The following is a 20315-nucleotide window of genomic DNA, read 5'->3' on the forward strand; positions in this document are numbered from 1 at the left end:
AAAAAAAACATATTTCCTCTCATTTCGGTGACAGAAAGCTCTGGAATCAGAGAGGAGCCACAAATTTCCTTCCACCCAGCGTTCCCCCCAGCCTCCAGATAAAAATGGTACCTCACTTGTGGGGGTAGGCCTAGCGCCCGCGACAGGAAATGCCCCAAAACACAACGTGGACACATCACATTTTCACAAAGAAAACAGAGCTGTTTTTTGCAAAGTGCCTAGCTGTGGATTTTGGCCTCTAGCTCAGTCGGCTCCTAGGGAAACCTAGCAAACCTGCACAGTTTTGAAAACTAGACACCTAGGGGAATCCAGGGTGAGGTGACTTGTGGGGCTTTGACCAGGTGCTGACACCTAGAATCCTTTGCAAACCTCAAAATATGACCAAAAAAAACAAATTTTCCACTCATTTCGGTGACAGAAAGTTCTGGAATCAGAGAGGAGCCACAAATTTCCTTCCACCCAGCGTTCCCCCAAGTTTCCAGATAAAAATGGTACCTCACTTGTGGGGGTAGGCCTAGCGCCCGCGACAGGAAACGCCACAAAGCACAACGTGGACACATCACATTTTCACAAAGAAAACAGAGCTGTTTTTTGCAAATAGCTAGCGATAGATTTTGGCCTCTAGCTCAGCCGGCACCTACGAAAACCAAGCAAACCTGCGCAGTTTTAAAAACTAGACACCCAGGGAAATCCAAGATGGGGTGACATGTGGGACTCTGGCTAGGTTCTGTTACCCAGAATCCTTTGCAAACCTCAAAATTTGGCCCAAAAAACACTTTTTCCTCTCATTTCGGTGACAGAAAGTTCTGGAATCAGAGAGGAGCCACAAATTTCCTTCCACCCAGCGTTCCCCCAAGTTTCCAGATAAAAATGGTACCTCACTTGTGGGGGTAGGCCTAGCGCCCGCAACAGGAAATGCCACAAAGCACAACGTGGACACATCACATTTTCACAAAGAAAACAGAGCTGTTTTTTGCAAAGTGCCTAGCTGTGGATTTTGACCTCTAGCTCAGCCGGCACCTAGGGAAACTTAGCAAACCTGCAAAGTTTTAAAAACTAGACACCTAAGGGAATCTAAGATGGGGTGACTTGTGGGGCTCTGGCTAGGTTCTGTTATCCAGAATCCTTTGCAAACCTCAAAATGTGACCAAAAAAAAAATTTTCCTCTCATTTCGGTGACAGAAAGTTCTGTAATCAGAGAGGAGCCACAAAGTTCCTTCCACCCAGCGTTCCCCCAAGTCTCCTGATAAAAATGGTACCTCACTTGTGGGGGTAGGCCTAGCGCCCGCAACAGGAAATGTCCCAAAACACAACGTGGACACATCACATTTTCACAAAGAAAACAGAGCTGTTTTTTGCAAAGTGCCTACCTGTGGATTTTGGCCTCTAGCTCAGTCGGCACCTAGGGAAACCTAGCAAACCTGCACAGTTTTGAAAACTAGACACCTAGGGGAATACAGGGTGAGGTGACTTGTGGGGCTTTGACCAGGTGCTGTTACCCAGAATCCTTTGCAAACCTCAAAATGTGACCAAAAAAACAAATTTCCTCTCATTTCGGTGAAAGAAAGTTCTGGAATCAGAGAGGAGCCACAAATTTCCTTCCACCCAGCGTTCCCCCAAGTCTCCAGATAAAAATGGTACCTCACTTGAGGGGGTAGGCCTAGCGCCCGCGACAGGAAATGCCCCAAAACACAACGTGGACACATGATATTTTCACAAAGAAAACAGAGCTGTTTTTTGCAAAGTGCCTAGCTGTGGATTTTGGCCTCTAGCTCAGTCGGCACCTAGGGATACCTAGAAAACCTGCACAGTTTTGAAAACTAGACACCTAGGGGAATCCAGGGTGAGGTGACTTGTGGGGCTTTGACCAGGTGCTGTTACCTAGAATCCTTTGCAAACTTCAAAATGTGACCAAAAAAACGAATTTTCCTCTCATTTCGGTGACAGAAAGTTCTGGAATCAGAGAGGAGCCACAAATTTCCTTCCACCCAGGGTTTCTCCAAGTCTCCCAATAAAAATTGTACCTCACTTGTGGGGGTAGGCCTAGCGCCCGCAACAGGAAATGCCCCAAAACACAATGTGGACACATCACATTTTCACAAAGAAAACAGAGCTGTTTTTTGCAAAGCGCTTAGCTATGGATTTTGGCCTCTAGCTCAGCCGGCACCTAGGGAAACCTAGCAAACCTGCGCAGTTGTAAAAAATTTACACCTAGGGGAATCTAAGATGGGGTGACTTGTGGGGCTCTGGCTAGGTTCTGTTATCCAGAATCCATTGCAAACCTCAAAATTTGGCCAAAAAAACACTTTTTCCTCTCATTTCGGTGACAGAAAGTTCTGGAATCAGAGAGGAGCCACAAATTTCCTTCCACTTAGCGTTCCCCCGGGTCTCCCGATAAAAATGGTACCTCACTTTTGCGGGTAGGCCTAGCGCCCACAACAGGAAATGCCCCAAAACACAACATGGACACATCACATTTTCACAAAGAAAACAGAGCTGTTTTTTGCAAAGTGCCTAGCTGTGGATTTTGGCCTCTAGCTCAGCCAGCACCTAGGGAAACCTAGCAAACGTGCGCAGTTTTAAAAACTAGACACCTAGGGGAATCTAAGATGGGGTGACTTGTGGGGCTCTGGCTAGGTTCTGTTACCCAGAATCCTTTGCAAACCTCAAGATTTGGCCAAAAAAACACTTTTTCCTCTCATTTCGGTGACAGAAAGTTCTGGAATCAGAGAGGAGCCACACATTTCCTTCCGCCCAGCGTTCCCCCAAGTCTCCAGATAAAAATGGTACCTCACTTGTGGGGGTAGGCCTAGCGCCCGTGACAGGAAATGCCCCAAAACACAACATGGACACATCACATTTTCACAAAGAAAACAGAGCTGTTTTTTGCAAAGTGCCTAGCTGTGGATTTTGGCCTCTAGCTCAGTCGGCAACAAGGGAAACCTAGCAAACCTGCACAGTTTTGAAAACTAGACACCTAGGGGAATACAGGGTGAGGTGACTTGTGGGGCTCTGACCAGGTGCTGTTACCCAGAATCCTTTGCAAACCTCAAAATGTGAACAAAAAAAACATATTTCCTCTCATTTCGGTGACAGAAAGCTCTGGAATCAGAGAGGAGCCACAAATTTCCTTCCACCCAGCGTTCCCCCCAGCCTCCAGATAAAAATGGTACCTCACTTGTGGGGGTAGGCCTAGCGCCCGCGACAGGAAATGCCCCAAAACACAACGTGGACACATCACATTTTCACAAAGAAAACAGAGCTGTTTTTTGCAAAGTGCCTAGCTGTGGATTTTGGCCTCTAGCTCAGTCGGCTCCTAGGGAAACCTAGCAAACCTGCACAGTTTTGAAAACTAGACACCTAGGGGAATCCAGGGTGAGGTGACTTGTGGGGCTTTGACCAGGTGCTGACACCTAGAATCCTTTGCAAACCTCAAAATATGACCAAAAAAACAAATTTTCCACTCATTTCGGTGACAGAAAGTTCTGGAATCAGAGAGGAGCCACAAATTTCCTTCCACCCAGCGTTCCCCCAAGTTTCCAGATAAAAATGGTACCTCACTTGTGGGGGTAGGCCTAGCGCCCGCGACAGGAAACGCCACAAAGCACAACGTGGACACATCACATTTTCACAAAGAAAACAGAGCTGTTTTTTGCAAATGCCTAGCGATAGATTTTGGCCTCTAGCTCAGCCGGCACCTACGAAAACCAAGCAAACCTGCGCAGTTTTAAAAACTAGACACCCAGGGAAATCCAAGATGGGGTGACATGTGGGACTCTGGCTAGGTTCTGTTACCCAGAATCCTTTGCAAACCTCAAAATTTGGCCCAAAAAACACTTTTTCCTCTCATTTCGGTGACAGAAAGTTCTGGAATCAGAGAGGAGCCACAAATTTCCTTCCACCCAGCGTTCCCCCAAGTTTCCAGATAAAAATGGTACCTCACTTGTGGGGGTAGGCCTAGCGCCCGCAACAGGAAATGCCACAAAGCACAACGTGGACACATCACATTTTCACAAAGAAAACAGAGCTGTTTTTTGCAAAGTGCCTAGCTGTGGATTTTGACCTCTAGCTCAGCCGGCACCTAGGGAAACTTAGCAAACCTGCAAAGTTTTAAAAACTAGACACCTAAGGGAATCTAAGATGGGGTGACTTGTGGGGCTCTGGCTAGGTTCTGTTATCCAGAATCCTTTGCAAACCTCAAAATGTGACCAAAAAAAAAATTTTCCTCTCATTTCGGTGACAGAAAGTTCTGTAATCAGAGAGGAGCCACAAAGTTCCTTCCACCCAGCGTTCCCCCAAGTCTCCTGATAAAAATGGTACCTCACTTGTGGGGGTAGGCCTAGCGCCCGCAACAGGAAATGTCCCAAAACACAACGTGGACACATCACATTTTCACAAAGAAAACAGAGCTGTTTTGTGCAAAGTGCCTAGCTGTGGATTTTGGCCTCTAGCTCAGCCGGCACCTAAGGAAACCTAGCAAACCGGCGCAGTTTTTAAAAATAGACACCTAGGGGAATCTAAGATGGGGTGACTTGTGGGGCTCTGACAAGGTTCTGTTACCCAGAATCCTTTGCAAACTTCAAACTTTGGCCAAAAAACACTTTTTCCTCTCATTTCAGTGACAGAAAGTTCTTGAATCAGAGAGGAGCCACATATTTCCTTCCACCCAGCATTCTCCCAAGTCTCCCAATAAAAATGGTACCTCACTTGTGGGGGTAGGCCTAGCGCCCGCGACAGGAAATGCCCCAAAACACAACGTGGACACATCACATTTTCACAAAGAAAACAGAGCTGTTTTTTGCAAAGTGCCTAGCTGTGGATTTTGGCCTCTAGCTCAGCTGGCACCTAGGGAAACCTAGCAAACCTGCACAGTTTTGAAAACTAGACACCTAGGGGAATCCAGGATGAGGTGACTTGTGGGGCTTTGACCAGGTGCTGTTACCCAGAATCCTTTGCAAACCTCAAAATGTGACCAAAAAAAACTAATTTTCCTCTCAATTGGGTGACAGAAAGTTCTGGAATCAGAGAGGAGCCACAAATTTCCTTCCACCCAGCGTTCCCCCAAGTCTCCAGATAAAAATGGTACCTCACTTGTGGGGGTAGGCCTAGCGCCCGCGACAGGAAATGCCCCAAAACACAACGTGGACACATCACATTTTCACAAAGAAAACAGAGCTGTTTTTTGCAAAGTGCCTAGCTGTGGATTTTGACCTCTAGCTCAGCCGGCACCTAGGGAAACTTAGAAATCCTGCGCAGTTTTAAAAACTAGACACCAAGGGGAATCCAAGATGGGGTGACTTGTGGGGCTCTGGCTAGGTTCTGTTATCCAGAATCCTTTGCAAACCTCAAAATGTGACCAAAAAAACAAGTTTTCCTTTCATTTTGTTGGCAGAAAGTTCTGTAATCAGAGAGGAGCCACAAATTTCCTACCACCCAGCGTTCCCCCAAGTCTCCCGATAAAAATGGTACCTCACTTGTGGGGGTAGGCCTAGCGCCCGCAACAGGAAATGCCCCAACACACAACGTGGACACATCACATTTTCACAAAGAAAACAGAGCTGTTTTTTGCAAAGTGCCTAGCTGTGGATTTTGGCCTCTAGCTCAGCCGGCACCTAGGGAAACCTAGCAAACCTGCACAGTTTTGAAAACTAGACACCCAGGGGAATCCAGGATGAGGTGACTTGTGGGGCTTTGACCAGGTGCTGTTACCTAGAATCCCTTGCAAACCTCAAAATGTGACCAAAAAAACAAATTTTCCTCTCATTTCGGTGACAGAAAGTTCTGGAATCAGAGAGGAGCCACAAATTTCCTTCCACCCAGGGTTTCTCCAAGTCTCCCAATAAAAATAGTACCTCACTTGTGGGGCTAGGCCTAGCGCCCGCAACAGGAAATGCCCCAAAACACAATGTGGACACATCACATTTTCACAAAGAAAACAGAGCTGTTTTTTGCAAAGTGCCTAGCTATGGATTTTGGCCTCTAGCTCAGCCGGCACCTAGGGAAACCTAGCAAACCTGCGCAGTTTAAAAAAATTGACACCTAGGGGAATCTAAGATGGGGTGACTTGTGGGGCTCTGGCTAGGTTCTGTTATCCAGAATCCTTTGCAAACCTCAAAATTTGGCCAAAAAAACACCTCTTCCTCTCATTTCGGTGACAGAAAGTTCTGGAATCAGAGAGGAGCCACAAATGTCCTTCCACTTAGCGTTCCCCCGGGTCTCCTGACAAAAATGGTACCTCACTTGTGGGGGTAGGCCTAGAGCCCACGACAGGAAATGCCCCAAAACACAACATGGACACATCACATTTTCACAAAGAAAACAGAGCTGTTTTTTGCAAAGTGCCTAGCTGTGGATTTTGGCCTCTAGCTCAGCCAGCACCTAGGGAAACATAGCAAACATGCGCAGTTTTAAAAACTAGACACCTAGGGGAATCTAAGATGGGGTGACTTGTGGGGCTCTGACCATGTTCTGTTACCCGGAATTGTTTGGAAACTTCAAACTTTGGCCAAAAAAACACTTTTTCCTCTCATTTCGGTGACAGAAAGTTCTGGAATCAGAGAGGAGCCACAAATTTCCTTCCACCCAGCGTTCCCCCAAGTCTCCAGATAAAAATGGTACCTCACTTGTGGGGGTAGGCCTAGCACCCGCGACAGGAAATGCCCCAAAACACAACGTGGACACATCACATTTTCACAAAGAAAACAGAGCTGTTTTTTGCAAAGTGCCTAGCTGTGGATTTTGGCCTCTAGCTCAGTCGGCACCTAGGGAAACCTAGCAAACCTGCACAGTTTTGAAATCTAGACACCTAGGGGAATACAGGGTGAGGTGACTTGTGGGGCTCTAACCAGGTGCTGTTACCCAGAATCCTTTGCAAACCTCAAAATGTGACCAAAAAAAACAAATTTCCTCTCATTTCGGTGAAAGAAAGTTCTGGAATCAGAGAGGAGCCACAAATTTCCTTCCACCCAGCGTTCCCCCAAGTCTCCAGATAAAAATGGTACCTCACTTGTGGGGGTAGGCCTAGCGCCCGCGACAGGAAATGCCAAAAAACACAACGTGGACACATGACATTTTCACAAAGAAAACAGAGCTGTTTTTTGCAAAGTGCCTAGCTGTGGATTTTGGCCTCTAGCTCAGTCGGCACCTAGGGATACCTAGCAAACCTGCACAGTTTTGAAAACTAGACACCTAGGGGAATCCAGGGTGAGGTGACTTGTGGGGCTTTGACCAGGTGCTGTTACCTAGAATCCTTTGCAAACCTCAAAATGTGACCAAAAAAAAAAAATTCCTCTCATTTAGGTGACAGAAAGTTCTGGAATCAGAGAGGAGCCACAAATTTCCTTCCACTTAGCGTTCCCCCGGGTCTCCCGATAAAAATGGTACCTCACTTGTGCGGGTAAGCCTAGCGCCCACGACAGGAAATGCCCCAAAACACAACATGGACACATCACATTTTCACAAAGAAAACAGAGCTGTTTTTTCCAAAGTGCCTAGCTGTGGATTTTGGCCTCTAGCTCAGCCAGCACCTAGGGAAACCTAGCAAACGTGCGCAGTTTTAAAAACTAGACACCTAGGGGAATCTAAGATGGGGTGACTTGTGGGGCTCTGGCTAGGTTCTGTTACCCAGAATCTTTTGCAAACCTCAAGATTTGGCCAAAAAAAACACTTTTTCCTCTCATTTCGGTGACAGAAAGTTCTGGAATCAGAGAGGAGCCACAAATTTCCTTCCACCCTGCGTTCCCCCAAGTCTCCAGATGAAAATTGTACCTCACTTGTGGGGGTAGGCCTAGCGCCCGCGACAGGAAATGCCCCAAAACACAACGTGGACACATCACATTTTCACAAAGACAACAGAGCTGTTTTTTGCAAAGTGCCTAGCTGTGGATTTTGGCCTCTAGCTCAGTCGGCACCTAGGGAAACCTAGCAAACCTGCACAGTTTTGAAAACTAGACACCTAGGGGAATACAGGGTGGGGTGACTTGTGGGGCTCTGACCAGGTGCTGTTACCCAGAATCCTTTGCAAACCTCAAAATGTGAACAAAAAAAACATATTTCCTCTCATTTCGGTGACAGAAAGCTCTGGAATCAGAGAGGAGCCACAAATTTCCTTCCACCCAGCGTTCCCCCAAGCCTCCAGATAAAAATGGTACCTCACTTGTGGGGGTAGGCCTAGCGCCCGCGACAGGAAATGCCCCAAAACACAACGTGGACACATCACATTTTCACAAAGAAAACAGAGCTGTTTTTTGCAAATTGTCTAGCTGTGGATTTTGGCCTCTAGCTCAGTCGGCTCCTAGGGAAACCTAGCAAACCTGCAGAGTTTTGAAAACTAGACACCTAGGGGAATCCAGGGTGAGGTGACTTGTGGGGCTTTGACCAGGTGCTGTTACCTAGAATCCTTTGCAAACCTCAAAATGTGACCAAAAAAATAAATTTTCCTCTCATTTCGGTGACAGAAAGTTCTGTAATCAGAGAGGAGCCACAAAGTTCCTTCCACCCAGCGTTCCCCCAAGTCTCCTGATAAAAATGGTACCTCACTTGTGGGGGTAGGCCTAGCGCCCGCAGCAGGAAATGTCCCAAAACACAACGTGGACACATCACATTTTCACAAAGAAAACAGAGCTGTTTTTTGCAAAGTGCCTAGCTGTGGATTTTGGCCTCTAGCTCAGCCGGCACCCAAGGAAACCTAGCAAACCGGCGCAGTTTTTAAAAATAGACACCTAGGGGAATCTAAGATGGGGTGACTTGTGGGGCTCTGACAAGGTTCTGTTACCCAGAATCCTTTGCAAACTTCAAACTTTGGCCAAAAAACACTTTTTCCTCTCATTTCAGTGACAGAAAGTTCTTGAATCAGAGAGGAGCCACATATTTCCTTCCACCCAGCATTCTCCCAAGTCTCCCAATAAAAATGGTACCTCACTTGTGGGGGTAGGCCTAGCGCCCGCGACAGGAAATGCCCCAAAACACAACGTGGACACATCACATTTTCACAAAGAAAACAGAGCTGTTTTTTGCAAAGTGCCTAGCTGTGGATTTTGGCCTCTAGCTCAGCTGGCACCTAGGGAAACCTAGCAAACCTGCACAGTTTTGAAAACTAGACACCTAGGGGGATCCAGGATGAGGTGACGTGTGGGGCTTTGACCAGGTGCTGTTACCCAGAATCCTTTGCAAACCTCAAAATCTGACCAAAAAAAAATAATTTTCCTCTCAATTGGGTGACAGAAAGTTCTGGAATCAGAGAGGAGCCACAAATTTCCTTCCACCCAGCGTTCCCCCAAGTCTCCAGATAAAAATGGTACCTCACTTGTGGGGGTAGGCCTAGCGCCCGCGACAGGAAATGCCCCAAAACACAACGTGGACACATGACATTTTCACAAAGAAAACAGAGCTGTTTTTTGCAAAGTGCCTAGCTGTGGCTTTTGGCCTCTAGCTCAGTCGGCACCTAGGGATACCTAGCAAACCTGCACAGTTTTGAAAACTAGACACCTAGGGGAATCCAGGGTGAGGTGACTTGTGGGGCTTTGACCAGGTGCTGTTACCTAGAATCCTTTGCAAACCTCAAAATGTGACCAAAAAAAAAAAATTCCTCTCATTTCGGTGACAGAAAGTTCTGGAATCAGAGAGGAGCCACAAATTTCCTTCCACTTAGCGATCCCCCGGGTCTCCCGATAAAAATGGTACCTCACTTGTGCGGGTAAGCCTATCGCCCACGACAGGAAATGCCCCAAAACACAACATGGACACATCACATTTTCACAAAGAAAACAGAGCTGTTTTTTCCAAAGTGCCTAGCTGTGGATTTTGGCCTCTAGCTCAGCCAGCACCTAGGGAAACCTAGCAAACGTGCGCAGTTTTAAAAACTAGACACCTAGGGGAATCTAAGATGGGGTGACTTGTGGGGCTCTGGCTAGGTTCTGTTACCCAGAATCCTTTGCAAACCTCAAGATTTGGCCAAAAAAAACACTTTTTCCTCTCATTTCGGTGACAGAAAGTTCTGGAATCAGAGAGGAGCCACAAATTTCCTTCCACCCAGCGTTCCCCCAAGTCTCCAGATGAAAATTGTACCTCACTTGTGGGGGTAGGCCTAGCGCCCGCGACAGGAAATGCCCCAAAACACAACGTGGACACATCACATTTTCACAAAGAAAACAGAGCTGTTTTTTGCAAAGTGCCTAGCTGTGGATTTTGGCCTCTAACTCAGTCGGCACCTAGGGAAACCTAGCAAACCTGCACAGTTTTGAAAACTAGACACCTAGGGGAATACAGGGTGAGGTGACTTGTGGGGCTCTGACCAGGTGCTGTTACCCAGAATCCTTTGAAAACCTCAAAATGTGAACAAAAAAAACATATTTCCTCTCATTTCGGTGACAGAAAGCTCTGGAATCAGAGAGGAGCCACAAATTTCCTTCCACCCAGCGTTCCCCCAAGCCTCCAGATAAAAATGGTACCTCACTTGTGGGGGTAGGCCTAGCGCCCGCGACAGGAAATGCCCCAAAACACAACTTGGACACATCACATTTTCACAAAGAAAACAGAGCTGTTTTTTGCAAAGTGTCTAGCTGTGGATTTTGGCCTCTAGCTCAGTCGGCTCCTAGGGAAACCTAGCAAACCTGCAGAGTTTTGAAAACTAGACACCTAGGGGAATCCAGGGTGAGGTGACTTGTGGGGCTTTGACCAGGTGCTGTTACCTAGAATCCTTTGCAAACCTCAAAATGTGACCAAAAAAACAAATTTTCCTCTCATTTCGGTGACAGAAAGTTCTGTAATCAGAGAGGAGCCACAAAGTTCCTTCCACCCAGCGTTCCCCCAAGTCTCCTGATAAAAATGGTACCTCACTTGTGGGGGTAGGCCTAGCGCCCGCAACAGGAAATGTCCCAAAACACAACGTGGACACATCACATTTTCACAAAGAAAACAGAGCTGTTTTTTGCAAAGTGCCTAGCTGTGGATTTTGGCCTCTAGCTCAGCCGGCACCTAAGGAAACCTAGCAAACCGGCGCAGTTTTTAAAAATAGACACCTAGGGGAATCTAAGATGGGGTGACTTGTGGGGCTCTGACAAGGTTCTGTTACCCAGAATCCTTTGCAAACTTCAAACTTTGGCCAAAAAACACTTTTTCCTCTCATTTCAGTGACAGAAAGTTCTTGAATCAGAGAGGAGCCACATATTTCCTTCCACCCAGCATTCTCCCAAGTCTCCCAATAAAAATGGTACCTCACTTGTGTGGGTAGGCCTAGCGCCCGCGACAGGAAATGCCCCAAAACACAACGTGGACACATCACATTTTCACAAAGAAAACAGAGCTGTTTTTTGCCAAGTGCCTAGCTGTGGATTTTGGCCTCTAGCTCAGCTGGCACCTAGGGAAACCTAGCAAACCTGCACAGTTTTGAAAACTAGACACCTAGGGGAATCCAGGATGAGGTGACGTGTGGGGCTTTGACCAGGTGCTGTTACCCAGAATCCTTTGCAAACCTCAAAATCTGACCAAAAAAAAATAATTTTCCTCTCAATTGGGTGACAGAAAGTTCTGGAATCAGAGAGGAGCCACAAATTTCCTTCCACCCAGCGTTCCCCCAAGTCTCCAGATAAAAATGGTACCTCACTTGTGGGGGTAGGCCTAGCGCCCGCGACAGGAAATGCCCCAAAACACAACATGGACTCATCACATTTTCACAAAGAAAACAGAGCTGTTTTTTGCAAAGTGCCTAGCTGTGGATTTTGACCTCTAGCTCAGCCGGCACCTAGGGAAACTTAGAAATCCTGCGCAGTTTTAAAAACTAGACACCAAGGGGAATCCAAGATGGGGTGACTTGTGGGGCTCTGGCTAGGTTCTGTTATCCAGAATCCTTAGCAAACCTCAAAATGTGACAAAAAAAACAAGTTTTCCTTTCATTTTGTTGGCAGAAAGTTCTGTAATCAGAGAGGAGCCACAAATTTCCTTCCACCCAGCGTTCCCCCAAGTCTTCCGATAAAAATGGTACCTCACTTGTGGGGGTAGGCCTAGCGCCCGCAACAGGAAATGCCCCAACACACAACGTGGACACATCACATTTTCACAAAGAAAACAGAGCTGTTTTTTGCAAAGTGCCTAGCTGTGGATTTTGGCCTCTAGCTCAGCCGGCACCTAGGGAAACCTAGCAAACCTGCACAGTTTTGAAAACTAGACACCCAGGGGAATCCAGGATGAGGTGACTTGTGGGGCTTTGACCAGGTGCTGTTACCTAGAATCCCTTGCAAACCTCAAAATGTGACCAAAAAAACAAATTTTCCTCTCATTTCGGTGACAGAAAGTTCTGGAATCAGAGAGGAGCCACAAATTTCCTTCCACCCAGGGTTTCTCCAAGTCTCCCAATAAAAATAGTACCTCACTTGTGGGGGTAGGCCTAGCGCCCGCAACAGGAAATGCCCCAAAACACAATGTGGACACATCACATTTTCACAAAGAAAACAGAGCTGTTTTTTGCAAAGTGCCTAGCTATGGATTTTGGCCTCTAGCTCAGCCGGCAACTAGGGAAACCTAGCAAACCTGCGCAGTTTAAAAAAATTGACACCTAGGGGAATCTAAGATGGGGTGACTTGTGGGGCTCTGGCTAGGTTCTGTTATCCAGAATCCTTTGCAAACCTCAAAATTTGGCCAAAAAAACACTTTTTCCTCTCATTTCGGTGACAGAAAGTTCTGGAATCAGAGAGGAGCCACAAATGTCCTTCCACTTAGCGTTCCCCCGGGTCTCCTGATAAAAATGGTACCTCACTTGTGGGGGTAGGCCTAGCGCCCACGACAGGAAATGCCCCAAAACACAACATGGACACATCACATTTTCACAAAGAAAACAGAGCTGTTTTTTGCAAAGTGCCTAGCTGTGGATTTTGGCCTCTAGCTCAGCCAGCACCTAGGGAAACATAGCAAACATGCGCAGTTTTAAAAACTAGACACCTAGGGGAATCTGAGATGGGGTGACTTGTGGGGCTCTGACCATGTTCTGTTACCCGGAATCGTTTGCAAGCTTCAAACTTTGGCCAAAAAAACACTTTTTCCTCTCATTTCGGTGACAGAAAGTTCTGGAATCAGAGAGGAGCCACAAATTTCCTTCCACCCAGCGTTCCCCCAAGTCTCCAGATAAAAATGGTACCTCACTTGTGGGGGTAGGCCTAGCGCCCGCGACAGGAAATGCCCCAAAACACAACATGGACACATCACATTTTCACAAAGAAAACAGAGCTGTTTTTTGCAAAGTGCCTAGCTGTGGATTTTGGCCTCTAGCTCAGCCAGCACCTAGGGAAACATAGCAAACATGCGCAGTTTTAAAAACTAGACACCTAGGGGAATCTAAGATGGGGTGACTTGTGGGGCTCTGACAAGGTTCTGTTAACCAGAATCCTTTGCAAACTTCAAACTTTGGCCAAAAAACACTTTTTCCTCTCATTTCAGTGACAGAAAGTTCTTGAATCAGAGAGGATCCACATATTTCCTTCCACTCAGCATTCTCCCAAGTCTCCCAATAAAAATGGTACCTCACTTGTGGGGGTAGGCCTAGCGCCCGCGACAGGAAATGCCCCAAAACACAACGTGGACACATCACATTTTCACAAAGAAAACAGAGCTGTTTTTTGCAAAGTGCCTAGCTGTGGATTTTGGCCTCTAGCTCAGCTGGCACCTAGGGAAACCTAGCAAACCTGCACAGTTTTGAAAACTAGACACCTAGGGGAATCCAGGATGAGGTGACGTGTGGGGCTTTGACCAGGAGCTGTTACCCAGAATCCTTTGCAAACCTCAAAATCTGACCAAAAAATAATAATTTTCCTCTCAATTGGGTGACAGAAAGTTCTGGAATCAGAGAGGAGCCACAAATTTCCTTCCACCCAGCGTTCCCCCAAGTCTCCAGATAAAAATGGTACCTCACTTGTGGGGGTAGGCCTAGCGCCCGCGACAGGAAATGCCCCAAAACACAACGTGGACACATCACATTTTCACAAAGAAAACAGAGCTGTTTTTTGCAAAGTGCCTAGCTGTGGATTTTGACCTCTAGCTCAGCCGGCACCTAGGGAAACTTAGAAATCCTGCGCAGTTTTAAAAACTAGACACCAAGGGGAATCCAAGATGGGGTGACTTGTGGGGCTCTGGCTAGGTTCTGTTATCCAGAATCCTTTGCAAACCTCAAAATGTGACCAAAAAAACAAGTTTTCCTTTCATTTTGTTGGCAGAAAGTTCTGTCATCAGAGAGGAGCCACAAATTTCCTTCCACCCAGCGTTCCCCCAAGTCTCCCGATAAAAATGGTACCTCACTTGTGGGGGTAGGCCTAGCGCCCGCAACAGGAAATGCCCCAACACACAACGTGGACACATCACATTTTCACAAAGAAAACAGAGCTGTTTTTTGCAAAGTGCCTAGCTGTGGATTTTGGCCTCTAGCTCAGCCGGCACCTAGGGAAACCTAGCAAACCTGCACAGTTTTGAAAACTAGACACCCAGGGGAATCCAGGATGAGGTGACTTGTGGGGCTTTGACCAGGTGCTGTTACCTAGAATCCCTTGCAAACCTCAAAATGTGACCAAAAAAACAAATTTTCCTCTCATTTCGGTGACAGAAAGTTCTGGAATCAGAGAGGAGCCACAAATTTCCTTCCACCCAGGGTTTCTCCAAGTCTCCCAATAAAAATAGTACCTCACTTGTGGGGGTAGGACTAGCGCCCGCAACAGGAAATGCCCCAAAACACAATGTGGACACATCACATTTTCACAAAGAAAACAGAGCTGTTTTTTGCAAAGTGCCTAGCTATGGATTTTGGCCTCTAGCTCAGCCGGCACCTAGGGAAACCTAGCAAACCTGCGCAGTTTAAAAAAATTGACACCTAGGGGAATCTAAGATGGGGTGACTTGTGGGGCTCTGGCTAGGTTCTGTTATCCAGAAACCTTTGCAAACCTCAAAATTTGGCCAAAAAAACACTTTTTCCTCTCATTTCGGTGACAGAAAGTTCTGGAATCAGAGAGGAGCCACAAATGTCCTTCCACTTAGCGTTCCCCCTGGTCTCCTGATAAAAATGGTACCTCACTTGTGGGGGTAGGCCTAGCGCCCACGACAGGAAATGCCCCAAAACACAACATGGACACATCACATTTTCACAAAGAAAACAGAGCTGTTTTTTGCAAAGTGCCTAGCTGTGGATTTTGGCCTCTAGCTCAGCCAGCACCTAGGGAAACATAGCAAACATGCGCAGTTTTAAAAACTAGACACCTAGGGGAATCTAAGATGGGGTGACTTGTGGGGCTCTGACCATGTTCTGTTACCCGGAATCGTTTGCAAACTTCAAACTTTGGCCAAAAAAACACTTTTTCCTCTCATTTCGGTGACAGAAAGTTCTGGAATCAGAGAGGAGCCACAAATTTCCTTCCACCCAGCGTTCCCCCAAGTCTCCAGATAAAAATGGTACCTCACTTGTGGGGGTAGGCCTACCGCCCGCGACAGGAAATGCCCCAAAACACAACGTGGACACATCACATTTTCACAAAGAAAACAGAGCTGTTTTTTGCAAAGTGCCTAGCGGTGGATTTTGGCCTCTAGCTCAGTCGGCACCTACGGAAACCTAGCAAACCTGCACAGTTTTGAAAACTAGACACCTAGGGGAATACAGGGTGAGGTGACTTGTGGGGCTCTGACCAGGTGCTGTTACCCAGAATCCTTTGCAAACCTCAAAATGTGACCAAAAAAAACAAATTTCCTCTCATTTCGGTGAAAGAAAGTTCTGGAATCAGAGAGGAGCCACAAATTTCCTTCCACCCAGCGTTCCCCCAAGTCTCCAGATAAAAATGGTACCTCACTTGTGGGGGTAGGCCTAGCGCCCGCGACAGGAAATGCCCCAAAACACAACGTGGACACATGACATTTTCACAAAGAAAACAGAGCTGTTTTTTGCAAAGTGCCTAGCTGTGGATTTTGGCCTCTAGCTCAGTCGGCACCTAGGGATACCTAGCAAACCTGCACAGTTTTGAAAACTAGACACCTAGGGGAATCCAGGGTGAGGTGACTTGTGGGGCTTTGACCAGGTGCTGTTACCTAGAATCCTTTGCAAACCTCAAAATGTGACCAAAAAAAAAAAAATTCCTCTCATTTCGGTGACAGAAAGTTCTGGAATCAGAGAGGAGCCACAAATTTCCTTCCACTTAGCGTTCCCCCGGGTCTCCCGATAAAAATGGTACCTCACTTGTGCGGGTAAGCCTAGCGCCCACGACAGGAAATGCCCCAAAACACAACATGGACACATCACATTTTCACAAAGAAAACAGAGCTGTTTTTTGCAAAGTGCCTAGCTGTGGATTTTGGCCTCTAGCTCAGCCAGCACCTAGGGAAACCTAGCAAACGTGCGCAGTTTTAAAAACTAGACACCTAGGGGAATCTAAGATGGGGTGACTTGTGGGGCTCTGGCTAGGTTCTGTTACCCAGAATCCTTTGCAAACCTCAAGATTTGGCCAAAAAAACACTTTTTCCTCTCATTTCGGTGACAGAAAGTTCTGGAATCAGAGAGGAGCCACAAATTTCCTTCCACCCAGCGTTCCCCCAAGTCTCCAGATGAAAATTGTACCTCACTTGTGGGGGTAGGCCTAGCGCCCGCGACAGGAAATGCCCCAAAACACAACGTGGACACATCACATTTTCACAAAGAAAACAGAGCTGTTTTTTGCAAAGTGCCTAGCTGTGGATTTTGGCCTCTAGCTCAGTCGGCACCTAGGGAAACCTAGCAAACCTGCACAGTTTTGAAAACTAGACACCTAGGGGAATACAGGGTGAGGTGACTTGTGGGGCTCTGACCAGGTGCTGTTACCCAGAATCCTTTGCAAACCTCAAAATGTAAACAAAAAAAACATATTTCCTCTCATTTCGGTGACAGAAAGCTCTGGAATCAGAGAGGAGCCACAAATTTCCTTCCACCCAGCGTTCCCCCAAGCCTCCAGATAAAAATGGTACCTCACTTGTGGGGGTAGGCCTAGCGCCCGCAACAGGAAATGCCCCAAAACACAACGTGGACACATCACATTTTCACAAAGAAAACAGAGCTGTTTTTTGCAAACTGCCTAGCTGTGGATTTTGGACTCTAGCTCAGTCGGCTCCTAGGGAAACATAGCAAACCTGCAGAGTTTTGAAAACTAGACACCTAGGGGAATCCAGGGTGAGGTGACTTGTGGGGCTTTGACCCGGTGCTGTTACCTAGAATCCTTTGCAAACCTCAAAATGTGACCAAAAAAACAAATGTTCCTCTCATTTCGGTGACAGAAAGTTCTGGAATCAGAGAGGAGCCACAAATTTCCTTCCACCCAGCGTTCCCCCAAGTCTCCAGATAAAAATGGTACCTCACTTGTGGGGGTAGGCCTAGCGCCCGCGACAGGAAATGCCCCAAAACACAACGTGGACACATGACATTTTCACAAAGAAAACAGAGCTGTTTTTTGCAAAGTGCCTAGCTGTGGATTTTGGCCTCTAGCTCAGTCGGCACCTAGGGATACCTAGCAAACCTGCACAGTTTTGAAAACTAGACACCTAGGGGAATCCAGGGTGAGGTGACTTGTGGGGCGTTGACCAGGTGCTGTTACCTAGAATCCTTTGCAAACCTCAAAATGTGACAAAAAAAAAACAATTCCTCTCATTTCGGTGACAGAAAGTTCTGGAATCAGAGAGGAGCCACAAATTTCCTTCCACTTAGCGTTCCCCCGGGTCTCCCGATAAAAATGGTACCTCACTTGTGCGGGTAAGCCTAGCGCCCACGACAGGAAGTGCCACAAAGCACAACGTGGACACATCACATTTTCACAAAGAAAACAGAGCTGTTTTTTGCAAAGTGCCTAGCTGTGGATTTTGACCTCTAGCTCAGCCGGCACCTAGGGAAACTTAGCAAACCTGCACAGTTTTAAAAACTAGACACCTAGGGGAATCTAAGATGGGGTGACTTGTGGGGCTCTGGCTAGGTTCTGTTATCCAGAATCCTTTGCAAACCTCAAAATGTGACCAAAAAAACAAATTTTCCTCTCATTTCGGTGACAGAAAGTTCTGTAATCAGAGAGGAGCCACAAAGTTCCTTCCACCCAGCGTTCCCCTAAGTCTCCTGATAAAAATGTACCTCACTTGTGGGGGTAGGCCTAGCGCCCGCAACAGGAAATGTCACAAAACACAACGTGGACACATCACATTTTCACAAAGAAAACAGAGCTGTTTTTTGCAAAGTGCCTAGCTGTGGATTTTGGCCTCTAGCTCAGCCGGCACCTAAGGAAACCTAGCAAACCGGCGCAGTTTTTTAAAATAGACACCTAGGGGAATCTAAGATGGGGTGACTTGTGGGGCTCTGACAAGGTGCTGTTACCCAGAATCCTTTGCAAACTTCAAACTTTGGCCGAAAAACACTTTTTCCTCTCATTTCAGTGACAGAAAGTTCTTGAATCAGAGAGGAGCCACATATTTCCTTCCACCCAGCGTTCTCCCAAGTCTCCCAATAAAAATGGTACCTCACTTGTGGGGGTAGGCCTAGCGCCCGCAACAGGAAATGCCCCAACACACAACGTGGACACATCACATTTTCACAAAGAAAACAGAGCTGTTTTTTGCAAAGTGCCTAGCTGTGGATTTTGGCCTCTAGCTCAGCCGGCACCTAGGGAAACCTGGCAAACCTGCACAGTTTTGAAAACTAGACACCCAGGGGAATCCAGGGGGAATACAGGGTGAGGTGACTTGTGGGGCTCTGACCAGGTGCTGTTACCCAGAATCCTTTGCAAACCTCAAAATGTGAACAAAAAAAACATATTTCCTCTAATTTCGGTGACAGAAAGCTCTGGAATCAGAGAGGAGCCACAAATTTCCTTCCACCCAGCGTTCCCCCAAGCCTCCAGATAAAAATGGTACCTCACTTGTGGGGGTAGGCCTAGCGCCCGCGACAGGAAATGCCCCAAAACACAACGTGGACACATCACATTTTCACAAAGAAAACAGAGCTGTTTTTTGCAAAGTGCCTAGCTGTGGATTTTGGCCTCTAGCTCATTCGGCTCCTAGGGAAACCTAGCAAACCTGCACAGTTTTGAAAACTAGACACCTAGGGGAATCCAGGGTGAGGTGACTTGTGGGGCTTTGACCAGGTGCTGTTACCTAGAATCCTTTGCAAACCTCAAAATGTGACCAAAAAAACAAATTTTCCTCTCATTTCGGTGACAGAAAGTTCTGGAATCAGAGAGGAGCCACAAATTTCCTTCCACTTAGCGTTCCCCCGGGTCTCCCGATAAAAATGGTACCTCACTTGTGCGGGTAAGGTTCTGTTACCCAGAATCTTTTGCACACCTCAAAATTTGGCCAAAAAAACCCTTTTTCCTCTCATTTCGGTGACAGAAAGTTCTGGAATCAGAGATGAGCCACAAATTTCCTTCCAACCAGGGTTTCTCCAAGTCTCCCAATAAAAATTGTACCTCACTTGTGGGGGTAGGCCTAGCGCCCGCCACAGGAGATCCCCCAAAACACAATGGGGACACATCACATTTTCACAAAGAAAACAGAGCTGTTTTTTGCACAGTGCCTAGCTATGGATTTTGGCCTCTAGCTCAGCCGGCACCTAGGGAAACCTAGCAAACCTGCGCAGTTTTAAAAAATTGACACCTAGGGGAATCTAAGATGGGGTGACTTGTGGGGCTCTGGCTAGGTTCTGTTATCCAGAATCCTTTGCAAACCTCAAAATTTGGCCAAAAAAAAACTTTTTCCTCTCATTTCGGTGACAGAAAGTTCTGGAATCAGAGAGGAGACACAAATTTCCTTCCACTCAACGTTCCCCCAGGTCTCCCGATAAAAATGGTACCTCACTTGTGGGGGTAGTCCCAGCGCCCACGACAGGAAATGCCCCAAAACACAACGTGGACACATCACATTTTCACAAAGAAAACAGAGCTGTTTTTTCCAAAGTGCCTAGCTGTGGATTTTTGCCTCTAGCTCAGTCGGCACCTAGGGAAACCTAGCAAACCTGCACAGTTTTGAAAACTAGACACCTAGGGGAATACAGGGTGAGGTGACTTGTGGGGCTCTGACCAGGTGCTGTTACCCAGAAACCTTTGCAAACCTCAAAATGTGACCAAAAAAAACAAATTTTCCTCTCATTTCGGTGACAGAAAGTTCTGGAATGAGAGAGGAGCCACAAATTTCCTTCCACCCTTCGTTCCCCCCAGTCTCCAGATAAAAATGGTACCTCACTTGTGGGGGTAGGCCTAGCGCCCGCGACAGGAAATGCCCCAAAACACAACGTGGACACATCACATTTTCACAAAGAAAACAGAGCAGTTTTTTGCAAAGTGCCTAGC

The sequence above is a fragment of the Pleurodeles waltl genome, chromosome 5 (genome assembly GCF_031143425.1).
Source record: "Pleurodeles waltl isolate 20211129_DDA chromosome 5, aPleWal1.hap1.20221129, whole genome shotgun sequence".
NCBI lineage: Eukaryota > Metazoa > Chordata > Amphibia > Caudata > Salamandridae > Pleurodeles > Pleurodeles waltl.